The sequence below is a fragment of the Episyrphus balteatus genome, chromosome 3 (genome assembly GCF_945859705.1).
Source record: "Episyrphus balteatus chromosome 3, idEpiBalt1.1, whole genome shotgun sequence".
In the NCBI taxonomy this organism is placed as follows: domain Eukaryota; kingdom Metazoa; phylum Arthropoda; class Insecta; order Diptera; family Syrphidae; genus Episyrphus; species Episyrphus balteatus.
In genome coordinates this window covers 115,203,427-115,218,469 of record NC_079136.1, presented here as the reverse complement: position 1 = coordinate 115,218,469, position 15,043 = coordinate 115,203,427, and the positions used below count along the sequence as shown (strand labels likewise).

At 28.2% G+C, this 15,043-nt stretch overlaps 1 protein-coding gene across 1 annotated transcript in view; it reads right to left on the bottom strand.

Annotated features, from left to right (window-relative positions):
• Positions 1 to 4,488: 4,488 nt before the first annotated feature.
• The window catches only part of LOC129917118 (cAMP-dependent protein kinase catalytic subunit 1), a 46,437-nt gene continuing 35,882 nt past the window's right edge, over positions 4,489 to 15,043 (bottom strand). The window contains exon 2 of the mRNA XM_055997468.1: positions 4,489 to 5,125. The gene's annotated coding sequence lies outside the window, so the exon portion shown is untranslated. The remainder of the gene's footprint in view (positions 5,126 to 15,043) is intronic.

Below are 15,043 nucleotides of genomic sequence, written 5' to 3'. Positions count from 1 at the left end.
ACCTATCGTTTAACTTTCGTTTTCGTTCAGCTGACACAATATTATTGCGTTTGCTGGTAGAATTTATGTGAGCCTAAAAAATATTATTTTCGGTCTACTTTGGCCAAACGACTTTCTCGTTTTACATAATCGCTCTTTGTCGTGACTATCGTTGACTTCAGTATCGTTGACTTGCCGCTAGTTTCGTATTACGTAATAGACCCACAGGGTTATTCGAGGTTCCGTAACAAAAGAAAAAAAATGAAAAAAATTAAGATTTGTAGTCACGGCACATGAAAAACCGTCACAGGCTAACCATTTTTTCGACTTTTTTTTCAAATGCCCATAACTCACAAAATATATGGCTGCGATTTTTTTTAGTATTTTTCTGATAACTGTCACCACCTACCCTATCTACCGTTTTCGTTTCGACGTTAACTTTTGGGACACCCTGTATATGTATCTGTAAACCAAAACTTGTTTCAAGACCCTGATCGAAAAGCATGTGCTTACCAAAGCCGAATATAAGAATATGTTAGTTTACTTGTAGATTTGAAGAGCTGCCTCTATATAAATTTTACAGAAAGGGTGTTTTCATAAACGTCTGCCTAACTTAGGCCTGCGTTAGTCGTGTTCATAAAGTCAGATCTACGATCGGACTAACTTAGTCCAACTGCAGTTCTGCTGTTCATAAACGTCAGTATGTCTCAACATCGGGCAGATTGCGCAGCCAAAATTTTATTGCTGCAGAACTCAAGAAGAAATTTATTTGACTCTTGATTCGATTTTTTTTTGTTAATAAATTTAAATATTGTTAAAAAAAATGAAAAGCAAACATATTAATTAGGGTGGTGCAAAAAATGTAAGGGTGTTTTCATAAACGTCTGCCTAACTTAGGCCTGCGTTAGTCGTGTTCATAAAGTCAGATCTACGATCGGACTAACTTAGTCCAACTGCAGTTCTGCTGTTCATAAACGTCAGTATGTCTCAACATCGGGCAGATTGCGCAGCCAAAATTTTATTGCTGCAGAACTCAAGAAGAAATTTATTTGACTCTTGATTCGATTTTTTTTTGTTAATAAATTTAAATATTGTTAAAAAAAAATGAAAAGCAAACATATTAATTAGGGTGGTGCAAAAAATGTTTTTTTTTTATTTTTCGAAAAATTTAAATTTAAATGACGCAGATAATTTCGAAATCGTGTTTTTTGAGATAATGAGTTTATATTAAATTTTGTTCGTATTAGAGTGGCTCTAAAAAATGTTATCTTCTACATTTGCTTGAAGAATTCCAAAAAAATCAACGTGGATATTGTTTTGACCAAATTATCGAAAAAAAAAAAAATTCCATTAGGGTGGTTCAAACTTTTTTTTTTAAATAATTACAAAAATTATTTTTCACTGCAGAGAAAGTTTGTAAAACATGGTTTATGAAATATAACTTTCTTGAACACCCTAATTAAAAATATTTTTTCCATAGATAATTTGTTTTAAATGTGAACTACTCGGTGTTTTTATTATTTTTTTTTTTTAGAAGAAAGTATTTTTTTTTTAGCCACCCTTATGTAACACAGTTTACAGATTTTTAGTGTTACTAAAAACAATATTTTCGGGAACTGAAAAAGAAATATTTTTTTGCTTAAACAAAACTCATTCTGTGGTAATTTTTTTATATTTTTTTCTGACGTTTATGAACACTCAGTGACTGCTGAAAATTGTACCAACGCAGGCCTGCAAACATTTTGAAGAATTGCTGTGTTCATTAATGCAGCAAAGCAGAAAGACGATTGGACTGACGCAGATTTCCGACGTTTATGAAAACACCCAAATTCTCTTTATGTTGAGGAAGACCAGACATTTAGGGCAAAATTTTGTTAAATGAAAAAAAAATTTTTTTTTTTTGTTTTTTGACTTTTTTTAGAAAAACTAAAATTGCAGTTTTATTGCAATTGCTTTCAATATTACAGTTTGTAAAGTTTAATCAAAATTGTTAGAACCGTTTTCGAGTAATTCGCTATAACTTGAAAAAAATTTATGGGAGGTACACTTTCTAAGGTAGATATAAATAAAACATAAACTAAATTCAGAATTCTATAAAAATCATCTGTACCATTTGAAGAAAATCCATCCACCTGTTTAGGCTGTGGAAATGTGTACAGATGGACGCACAGACGGACGGTAGGAATTTCAAAACCGACTTTTTCGGACTTCTTCCATCATCGTAATGTTGGTTTTGATTAAAACCTCACATTTTTTTTTCGACACGAAACCAACACTTGCCCAATAGAGCATGTAAAAATAATTCATTTTCAAATAATTCAGCAACCAGACCTCCAAACAACCGAAGTAGGAAAGTGCCGTAGTTACGAGTTTTTTTTTTGTGATTTTTTCTATGCTCTTTTATCAACAGTATAATTTTTTTTCGATTTAACACCTTACCGTAAAAGCAACGATAAGTCAAATCAATCAGATTAGGATCAAAGATTTTGTGAAATTTACTTCCATGATCTGTCTCCACACTTAAACATGATTTTTTTTCTCACATTCCTGACATGTGCTTATACCTCCGATTAAGTCTAGAGTTTTTCACCATCTCACTGCTGTAATAAATATAATTCTGAAAAAAGTAAAAAGCAAAATAAGAACACATTTTTGTATATGTTTTTGTTTGTAATTTTTTTTTTTGTAATTATTTTTCTTGTTTTTTTTATCTTTTGGATTTTATTTTTATTTTATGTGTCTTAATCATAACTTTACATAGCATTTTTTTTTTGTTTTTATTTTTTATTTTAAATTATTATTTAATTAGTTCTTTATGCATTTTATTTTGTTTGTTTTTTTTTTATTTTATTCAATTACATTTATAATATATGAAATGATAAATTGTTGCTGATCTGATTTTTTGTTTTTTTTTTACCTTCACAATAAAATTATTATTTTCTTTATTTTAAATTTAATAATTATTGATTTCATTTTTAAGTTATATATATATAAATTATATATATCATTAAACTTTTATTTTTAAAATACATTAAAAACAAATGTAATTTAAAAAAAAAAAAAAAACAAACACGTAGTGTATATAAACCAAAAAACAAAAAAAAATTGCAGAGAAAAAATAAACAAAACAAAAATTATACCTAATATAGATATTTGTTTTTTTTTTTTTTTTTTCAATTTTTGTATTTATTTTTTTTTTATTTATTTTCTCTTGTTATTTTTGAATTTTTAATAATTTAAATGTTTTTTTTTTCTACATTATTTTGTGGTTGTTTCATTTGTTTTGTTTTAATTTTATTTATTGTTATAAGTTCTAGTTTTTAAATCTTATTATACGACAACGACAACTTTTTTGTTCCACTATAAATAATTTTTCTTTTATTTATTTATTGTTTAATTGATTAAATATATATTGTTAGTTATTTTTCCTTCAGTTTTACTCTCGGATTGGTGTGTTTTTGCTTTTTTGTTTTGAGGGTTTTTATTTTGTTGGTTACCCTGTTTAGTTTAGGATGATTTTTTTTGTTGTATGCATTTTTTTTTCTTTTTGTTAATTGCCTATATGTATGTTTTGTTTTAAATTTAAATATAGCAAATATTTAAGGGGTTTTTTTTTTTTTACGATTTGGACTCGACACTACATATCTAGATGATTTTTTTATATTTTTGTTTTTTTTTATATTCTCTTTTGCTAAACAAGTGTGTTGTATTTATGTATTTTGTGTATTTGTTAGTTTTTTTTTTTTTTTGTTTTTAAATTTTATACTTACACTGATAGTTTTTTTTTAAATTTATTTTTGCACAGTAAAATTATTTATAATGACAAAAAAAAAACGAAAATTTAAACAAGAGAAAAAGAAAAAAAAACAATTTAAATTAAATAAATAACAGCAATAATAATACCTATACATTTACACTTAAAAATCAGTTAATTTTTTTTTTTTATTTTAATCATATTTTTTTATATTTATGTTTAATTCCATTTAAATTGTAAATCATAAATTACCTATATACCTAGAAAAAAAATATTTTACACAATTTTATTTAACTGAGAAACTATATAAACAAAAAGAAAAAAATATATTTATTTTTAAGGAATTAACGAAAAAAAAAATTATAATAAAAAGAGAAGACATTGTGTGACACAAGTTAGAATTAAAAAAATATGTTTAAAGCTGACTGACACATCAGCTTTTTTTGTTGTAGGCGTAGGTAATGAAAGACGAGAAACAAAGTCATTTTTATAGAGTTCTTGAACTTTGTTTATATTTATTAAATAACTCCTAGTTAAATGTAAATAAATTTGTTTATATTTTTTTTTTTACGTTTTAATGGATTTTTTTTTGTATTTATATGAATAAATATATAAAAATGTTTTCTTTATTCTGTTTTTTGTTTTTTATTTATTTTAAATTAAAAAATATTGCATTTTTTTATATTTCATAAATTTGTTACTTTTTTATATATATATATTTATAGTTTGTTTGTTTTTTTGTCTACACATTCACATTGACTTAAAAGTTGTTTTTTTTTTCTTTTTTTTTTTCATTTGTTTATACAAAGGGCTATAACATATACATTAAGTTGTTTTTTTGTTTTTATTTATTTTTTATTAAATTTTGTATCAATTTTTTTTTCTTTTAATTTGGTTTTGTTTCATTCAGTTTTTTTTTTTGAATATAGATTTAATCAGTTTTTTTTAGTTTTTAGTTTCTAGATGAATTCGGACTTTTTTTCTCATTAATTTTTGTTTTTCCTAATAGAAATATTTATTTTTATTTAAAAAACCTTGACGCAGAAAAAGAAAAGAAAATAAATGGGGAAAACATTGTTTTTTTTTTACTCTTTTTTGTATTTACTTCTTAAACTTTTATTTCTTTTTTGTTTTAAATATATATAATTTAATATAATTTTATTCTTATTTAACATTGCGCAACACTGACATAAGGTAAAATTTGAAAAATTACATACTGGTCGCAAAGAAAGAAACATCCAAAATGCGAGAATAGGAGAAATCCATACACATTATACAAACAGATTTTTTTTAAATATTTTTAATAGTTTCGTCAATAAAAACGTTTATTGCTGCTGGATTTTGTTGGTATCATTTTGTTGTTTTGTGTTAATTGTTGTTGTTGAGGCTTCACTGAAATTATAAAAAAAGAAAGAAAAAAAAATATGTTTAAAAATTTGATCATAAATTAGTGAATACAATAGAGGATACCTTAGGATTTAGTAATGGAATGGATTTTTTTTTGTGTGATTTGGAGTTTGATGTTATGTTTTTTTAGTGATGTTACATTATACATTCTGTTGGTCTTGAATTCTTGAGAATGTTTCTTGATAGTGAACTTAAATTAAATGCATCAAAGAGGGCAATGTCGAAACATTTTTTTAATGAGATATTTAATATAGACTTTAAGCCTACTAAGTAGGGCTGTAAAAGTAACGACAAAATGAGTACCCGCATGTATACGTTACTTTTGATACTAGTACCCGCATCAATAATATCGTTACTCGTTACTTTCGTATGTTTCGCATTTTTCGCATATTTCGTATGTTTCGTGTGTTTCGCATGTTTCGTTACTTTCGCATGCTTCGTGTGTTTCGTACATTTCGTATATTTCATGTATTTGATACGTTTCGTATGTTTGGTATTTTAAGTACCTATGTTTCGTACATTGGTATAAGGGTGTACAAATTTTTTTTTTTTAAATAAACCAAAAACAATTTCTATAATCTAAGCTACATTTTAAGGTCATAAACATTAAAATTAGTTGCGGCATTCTCATGTAATAAGAGTTTAAAGGTAGCTATATTGAATTTTTTTCGTCTTTTTTTAATCAAACGTGGAAACTTTTTTGATTTTTTTTCCAAATTTTTCGACAAAACTTTGATAATTTTTTGTTTATATTCGTTCAGTAATCTTATCACAATTCTTTAGAGACCATTATTTCAAAAGTACAACGCGTAGATCTCGAAATATTAACACTTCAATACAACCATGTCGAACAATTTTTCATTTATTTTTTCTATTGAGTGATTTTCAAACCTCGTTTTCTCTGCTTTTTTTTGGTGTTGAAAATTTTGCACCGAAAATAAACTAATTTTTTGAAAAACCAAAAAACTTTTGTACATTCTTAAGCTAAATATCAATACCATTAACACCAAGGCCATAAACAGATTGGTTGCGTCGTGGATATACATATTTCGGCCAAATAGAGAAAATACGTTAAAAACGTCTCTTTTGATATTTCTGTATAAATTATCGACAACACAATGATTATTGAACCTTAGCACTACTGTTTTAATCGAGACAAAAGTAAACTCCAGATAATTATCTGCAGTTAGCATTCTGACTATGGTTACGATACCGACACGAGATGCGAAATGCGACAAATTGAGTGTATCACTTTATTTCGTATCTCTTACATCGGATTTAGTATTGAATTTACTTTACTTTATTTATTCAACACGTTAAATACACGTTTCGTTACTTCAGTACCCAGTAACGAAACATACGAGTAACGATACTGTTTAGAAAGTACCGTTTCGTTACTCGTTACTGAAGTGAATACCCGCATTTTAGTAACGAATACATACGATTTGCTACAGCTCTAGTAGCCTATTATGCAGATCGAGCTTAATTTTAGCTCTAATACAAAATTCTCTCCAATATTTAAATGAAAAAATCTTTAGTTTAATATTGATTTGGTTTTTAAAAAAATCCTGGAACTCAAATTTTCCGACTCAATGATTTATGCCTGTAAATCCTTTTGTAAATACAGAAAGTAAACTTGGCACTGTGCAACGAATTTGTGTTGACAACCTTATTTACAAGTTTATAACTAGTAGATGCCTGAAATACAGGGTGTCCCACATCCACCGCTACAGACGAAAACCATGTGTTCCTGAAGTCATTCTAAGTCGATTCGTTCTGGGGCTTTAAGAATTTTTTTTTATAGTAACTAGGTACGGGTAAAATAGTACATAAAATCAACAAATAAAAAAAATTGTTACACTCATGAAACTTGCCAAAAAGTTTGCTTTTGGGATAAGAACCAAGGATCAAAAAAATTGTGTTGAAGGGTGTTTTTTCGCGGACAAGAGGGAAGGGGTGAAGGTCAAAAATATAATGAACAAAATTGTTTATGAAATATCATCATATGACACATGTTTTTAAGGTACTTTTTGATGCTGAATTTAATGACGTATGTAAAAATAAAGTCAATACGATTGCTCTAAGAAAAGTTATTGCCGATTAAAAACAAGGGTGCTTGTTTGTTTTATTTCAACAGGTAAAATATAACCGAAACCCATGTGAAAAACATGCTACACTGATGAAATTCGGGATTAAGGTTTTAGATAAAGCAGGGACAAATTTTTCATTTATAACAGGAACCAAGAATCTAAGCAGACTTTTTTGGGAAATAAAGAAAATCCGCGATATGTCAGATAAAATCAATGGTATAAAAGGTACCCTTACGAAATTTATTAAAAATGTTGTCTTTCACATGGGAGTTACGAATAAAATATGTCTATACATTTCTTTCATTTAAAAGGGTGTTTTTTAAGATGTTGAGAAAATGTGGATGTACATATTGCAAAAAGTAAGTAACAATTGTGGTATCCTATTAAATTTCAGCAAGATTCTAAAGTGTCTATAAGAATATCATGGTTAAAAGGGTGCTTTTTGAGTGAAAACAATATTGATGGGTCACCCTAATGAAATTTAATAAAAACGTTGAATTTTGGATAGAAAGCAAGAATTAAGAGTTTTCATACAAGAAAAAAAATGAGGTTAAAGGGTTTTTTTTTTCGAAGGCACCGTAAGATTTGTAATTGGTCCCAAAAAGCAAATAATTCATTTTAAAATTGGGTTTCGATGACAAATTGAAGGTTTATACTAAAGTTCTTAAGCGTTTTATTCAAATCATTTGCTTTTTGGAACCAATTAGAGATTTTATTGTCTCTTCGAATAAACAGGTTTTTGAGCTAGAGTTGGAGCTTTGAAGATATGTACATTGTTCACAGATCATTGGCTTCGACATGCTAATGATAATGACATTTTTATTGCTTGCCTTCAATAAAAAAAAAAAAACAATTTCAATTTGTTTTTTTTTTTTGTTTCTGCAATTCAGTCTATATTTCCTAAGCACTCGTGCTCTGTGCAACAACATTATAAAGCTAGTCATAATCCCTTGAGTTGATGGGATTAAAAAAGGGGGGCTAGCTATAAAAAAAACGCTACAGCAAAAAAAATCTTCTCGTGTTCTCATATTACCTATGAATTGTTTATCGTCTCGTGTTGGCAAGTTGAAATTGATTAAAAATGTCAATGAATGAAAAGTTGTATAATTCAATTATTATTATTTCATGCTACTGTTTATTTTTTTTTTTTTAATCTGACTTCCGATATATTTAGAAATACTATACAAATTAAAAAAAAAACAACACCTCACTACCAACTGGTGTTCTATCTAAGTAATTGTGGTTAGAATAAATTACAATCTGTTTGATGGAAATAAATAAAACTCCTCTCTAACAAAATGATCATCAATTCGCAAAGCTAAAAACGCAAACGTCGTAGTCGGTCGTCGAGTCGAATCGAGTCGACGACTAAAGAAAACCAATTATCGCACAATTGTACAAATTAATTTTGCACATTTTATCCCATGCTCGTCAATTGTAGGTATTCAAAAAAAAAAATCAAAATAAAAAAAAAAAGACAACAACTGGCAGCTAGATATAAATGAAGCTGCTGCTGTTGGCAATTTTCATCAATTTTAAGTTAAAAAAAAAAGATAAAATAAAAACATACAAAATACAGAAAAAAAATATAAAAATAAAAACCAACTTTAACCAAATAAATTATTCAAAATATCTTTTGAGTGGAAATTAATAAAAACCCAAAAATAGCAACACAATGTTTCTTTTAAAATTTATCACCTCTCGTATAAATAAATACCTAAAAGCAGAAAATAAAAAAAATAATAAAATAAAAAGCAAATAAAAAGCGCATTGGTATGTAATTAAGTCTAAATATTTGCATAAACACAAACACACACACACACATTTACGAAGGGGATGAAAGCAAAATATTTCGATATTTTTTTTTGGCTAGAAAAAATAAATAATAAAAAAAAAGCAAATAAAAAATTAAATTAAAATCTAATATTCACAAAAAATAAAATCGAAAAAAAATGTCATTGCGAGGAGGTCAAATGAAAAATTTCGTTAGTGAAACCATTTTCCACTTAGTTGGTGTGTGCTCCTCTTTTATTTTTTACTTTTTGTTTTGTTTTCTGTGTTCTGCGATATAGGAGGTAGCAGGGTTTCTATATTTGCACTTTTTTCATGTTTTTTTGTGTGTGTGTCGGAATTCAAATGCTTTATGCTGCTGTCGCTGTTAATATTTTAATATTTTATGTTATTTTATGTCGTTTTGGGATTTATTTTTAGATTCACACAGAGAGATTAACACTTGTTGGAAATGTTTTAAATAAGTAAAAAACATTCTTGTGAACACAAAATATACATACCTACATATAAAATGGAAAGATTTGTATTATAACTACATAAATTGGATTCTTTTCTTTCAATTGCGTTGGATATGTGTAAAAAAAAAAAAACAAAACAAAGAGAGAGACTATTAAAAGTGGCTCGAGTCCAAAATCTTTTGCCAAATTTGAGCAAATTGGCCGGTTTTGGAGTATTCACAATAACATTAATTGAATATCAATAAAAATTTAATTATTGTGTATTGGTTATGGATATATCTTGAAAAAGGGAAATTCGCAATGAAAAACTTATGTTATGATGAATGTATTGAATGTATCTGGCAGACATAATGACTACTTGTACTATAGTCTTAAATTAATGTATTGTATTGTTTGAATAAAGTCTACTCTTTAAATAATTCCATCAAGAAAGTTTTGAAAAAGTATGAAATTTGGTACCTATAGATTTCGATGTCTTCTAATTTTCATTTTTCACCTAGTTTTTGCCTTTAGGTAACTCAAAGAAAAATTTTAGGTTATTGAAATGGAAAGGTTTATAATACAATCAAGAATAGCTTCTAAAATTTTACTTTTCTTAAGTTATACTTAATTTTTGTTTTTTTTTAATGGAAAAAGCTAAGCAATAATTTCATAATCAGAAAAAATAAAATGCTTTTTAATATCACATTTTTTATGAACAAAATGATGTCAAAGTTAAAAAAAGACACTCAAAAATGATATAATGAAAATTTGCGGATAAAAAACTCTAAATGAATGGGAAAATGTTATGAGACAATTTTAAATCGAATAAAACTTTTTCGAATAGAACTATTTTTTTAAACTAAGTGGCTGTAAACACAGACAAGTTGTTGTCTTTCATTCAAAACCTTCAATAATAAACACTAGTTTTTACGCACTAAAGTGTTTTTTATCTCCTCTAAGCAAAATACATCAGTGTGGTTTTCTTACAATGTTCATATTTTTTTGGTGTGGATTTTCTCTCAATACATTTGGTTTTTTTTTTTTTTGTAATTTCGAATCATAAGTAAGGGAAAAAATAGTTAAAAACACCCTAATATACAGTGTGTCCCGAAAGTAAATATCTATAATTTAAAAAATTTAAGGAGTGATACTAGAAAAAAAAATGTTTGATAATTCTCTAATTCTTCTGAAATAAACTAGCAAAAAAAAGTTCAAACATCAGTTTTTCAAAAACAGTTTTTTTACGATTTTTCAAGGATTTTGATTCTTGATTTTGAGGTTACAAACGGTTTAGAGTATCACTTGAGTCATATTATTTTTCAAAAGTTAAGGTTACGATCTAATTACTGCTCAGGTTATGAAAGAAATGCCATTGAAAGCCTTCATAAAACTCCAATATACAGGGTGTCCCAAAAGTAATGGATCAAACGAAATATGCTGATAGGTCAACCTTAGGGCTCTCAGAATTTGGTAACTTGTTCATCCCAAATCCTTACGGTTTTCGATTTAATGCAGTTTTTGTGAAATTTCGAAAAATCCCGACTTTGCAACAGTATTTTGCTTCCTCCGCTCATAATTGATTTTTGTTTTTTACAATTCTTTCACTAAAACATTGCCAAATAATAAGAAATAATTATTTAATCAAAATATTTTTTATTTCATACACCATTTTGCTGCAAATTAATTAACAGTTCCATGTTTTATAAAAACTCAATTTCTTAATTTTTTTCAGAGCAACACCCTGAAAAAAATTTGTATGGTGTGTAACATGTTAATTATTTTAAAAACTTGCCGTGTTATTGCAGTTTTCAAAAATGTATAAAAGTTTGCAAACTTGAAGTTAGAACGAAAGATATTACAATTTAAATGCAACAAAACAGGCCTTTTCAGAGAATAATTACAAAGAAAAATAAAAACATTTCCTCGACTGTTGTTTGTTTATTTCTTTTTGAATAAAAGTCTCGATTTTTGTTTGTTAAATAGCTCTGAAAACGCCTGTTTTTTTGCATTAGAATTGTAATATCTTTCGTTCTAATTTTAACTTTGGAAATTTTTATACATTTTTGAAAACTGCATTTACACGGGAAGTTTTTAAAATAGTAAACCAGTATCACACCATACAATTTTTTTTCGGAATTTTCCTCTCAAATAAAAGCAAGAAATTGAGTTTTTATAAAACATGGAACTGTTACATAGTTTGCAGCAAAGTGGTGTATGAAATAAAAAATATTTTGATTAAATAATTATTTCTTATTATTTGGCAATGTTTTAGTGAAAGAATTGTAAAAAACAAAAATCAATTATGAGCGGAGGAAGCAAAATACTGTTGCAAAGTCGGGATTTTTCGAAATTTCACAAAAACTGCATTAAATCGAAAACCGTAAGGATTTGGAATGAACAAGTTACCAAATTCTGAGAGCCCTAAGATTGGCCTATCAGCATATTTCGTTTGATCCAATACTTTTGGGACACCCTGTATAATAAATGCATCCCTTAAGCACCGGTTTGTCCCACACCATTGGAAATAATTGTCATACCCAAGCAAGGTAAACCACCTACAGAAGTGACGTCGTACAGACTAATATCTCTTATACCAATTATGGCAAAATTTTTTAAAAAACTGCTTCTGAAGAGACTTAGCAAAATCATAGAAGAAAGAAGGTTAATCCCAAATCGTAAGTTTGGCTTTAAAAATAAACATTCCACGAAAGGATGAAATAGAAAAAGCATTTGAAGAAAAACACGTATGTTCAGCTATATTCTTAGATGTTGCTCAAGCTTTTGACAAGGTTTGGCATGAGCGACTTGAGTACAAACTGCAAAGGGATCTTCCCACGCAGTACTATGAAATATTAAAATCGTACATCTCAGACCGATTGTTAAGAGTTAGGTACGATCAAGAATATTCGGAATTGAAGAAAATAGAAGCCGGTGTTCCACAAGGAAGTGTCCTAGGTCCTACCCTGTATTTACTATACACAAGGGATATCCCAGTTGGTAATCACACCATAATGGCTACTTTTGCAGATGATACCGCAATTTTGGTACCCGACAAATGTGTCTCTAAGGCAGCAGTAAAACTACAAAATGCCGTCGACACAGTGAGAGCTTGGACCGAAAAATGGCGTATCAAACTCAATGAAACAAAATCTTTACATAAATAAACTTTACAAATAAAAAGATAAACAATATTCCAATATTCATTAAAAATCAAGCTGTACCTTACGCCAATACGGCCAAATACCATGGAATGACTTTGGATGCAAAGCTAAAGTGGAAAGAGCACATCAAAAATAAAAGAGAAGTACTAAACTTGAAATATAGAAAAATGTACCGGTTACTTGTAAACAACTCTGATTTATCAATCCAAAACAAAATAATGCTGTATAATCAAGTACTAAAGCCTGTTTGGACCTATGGAATCCAATTATTTATTTATTTATTTAATTCGTTAAATACTAACGTTACATCTTAATACTAAAGGAGATGGGGCAAAATTATATGGGACTTGGGCCATGAGCGTACATTAATGAGACTAGCCTCAAAATGAAGCTGGAGGCTAGTATATTCAATCTATGAATTTTTTTTTCAAATCGTAAGTCAGGTTCTTGAGATACAAGGCTCCAAAGTTCGTTCTGATAACCCTTATTTGTCCCTTTTATATGCAAATATCATGAGAACTACAAGAGGTATATTGATGTTTTTGATGTCAAATGAAAGGTTGTTAAGTACTAGTAAAGGTACTAACCTTTTAAACAATATAAAATACATATTACACAAAACAAAGAAACGGCGAAAAAATAAATAAAATTAGAATATTAATTTGAAAAAATCGATTCATGTTCGACATTAATGGCATTTATTTTCAAATTAAATATGCTTGTAATCGACACGTACGCATGTGTGGTTATAAAACTGTTTTAATTTTTTAGAATGCGATTAGAACCAGAACCTTGTTTATTTGTGTTATGTTATGTGGGGAAAACCAATTGGTTAATACACTTTTCAAAAAAAAACTTGGGAGATCACTTATAGAAAAGGAACGGATAAGATGTTGTTATTTTAAAGAACAATTTTATTAGAACATTGGTTTATTGTATTTAATTCCAATTTCATTAATTTCAAAGAACTTATCAGTTTATTATAGTTTCAAAAAGCTCCAAGAACTATATTTTAAACTAAAACAGAGATAAAAGTGGATTTATCGGAAATCTTCTTTAGTACGTATTTTGTAATCTAGTTTATGTAAACAAAGTGTAGCCCAGAGTTCATCACAAGAAATTACAGTTTTTGTGTCTCTCTAACATAATTTGGTCAAATAGAACCAGTTGTACAAACGTGGTTCAGCCTCGGATCAGGAATTTAATCCACCGATTTCGGCGTATTAGCTATGGGTCAAATTCGGTTCATGCATGGATGTGGCTATTTTTACGTATTTTTACATATGTGGTTCAAGGTACAAGGTTGAACCAGTGCTAAACCGCAACAAAAATCGATTTTTTAAAATAATATTTTAATTTTTTTATTTGTTCGCCGTTTCTTTGTTTTGTGTAATATGTATTTTATATTGTTAAAAAGGCACTAAAACCACCTTTCATTTGACATCAAAAACATCAATATACCTCTTGTAGTTCTCATGATATTTGCATATAAAAGTGACAAATAAGGGTTATCAGAACGAACTTTGGAGCCTTGTATCTCAAGAACCTGACTTACGATTTGAAAAAAAATTCATAGATTGAATATACTAACCTCCAGCTTCATTTTGAGACTAGTCTCATTAATGTACGCTCATGGCCCAAAAACGCCCCATCTCCTTTATAAACTAAAAAAAAGAAAAAAAAATATTAAATACAATATTATAAATAGGTATGTACATTAAAATTGTGCATTAAAAAAACTTTGTTTGAAACTCTTACTCTTAAAATTAACATTAAATGAAGAAATTATAAAATAGTATCTGTTGAAGACTGAAATCAGTTGATTTAAGGGACTATTTACACCATAATTTGTTCTGCTAAATATTGGACTTAAAATAATTTGTCTGCGTAAATTAGCTTGACTGTAGCTGAAATTAAGACGATCCAGAGCTGATGGAGATGTTATTGACCCATTTATTAATTTTAAAATAAAACATAACTGTAAATATTGTCTATGGCACGATAATAACGGAAGATTGATTAACCTCAATCTATTTGCGTACGGGGGAAGTGTATATCCTGGAGACCACGGGAGAAAACGTAGACAAAAACGCATGAACCTTCTTTGGATGCTCTCAAGGCGGTCTATGTGAACTGTGTAGTATGGTGCCCATATTACACAGCCGTATTCTAGAACTGGTCTCACAAAAGACACATAAAGTAGTTTTACGACGTAAGGATCCTGGAACTCACGAGCAAATCGTTTAATAAATCCTAAAATTCTATTTGCTTTTTTTACGATATAATTGTAGTGATCAATGAAAGCCAGTTTTTGGTCAAGAATAATTCCGAGGTCGGAAAAGAGGGATCATTTATCCAGTGGGAATGTGTCCAACGTATAGTCATGTGTCACAAAGTTCTTTTTGCGTGTAAAACACATTC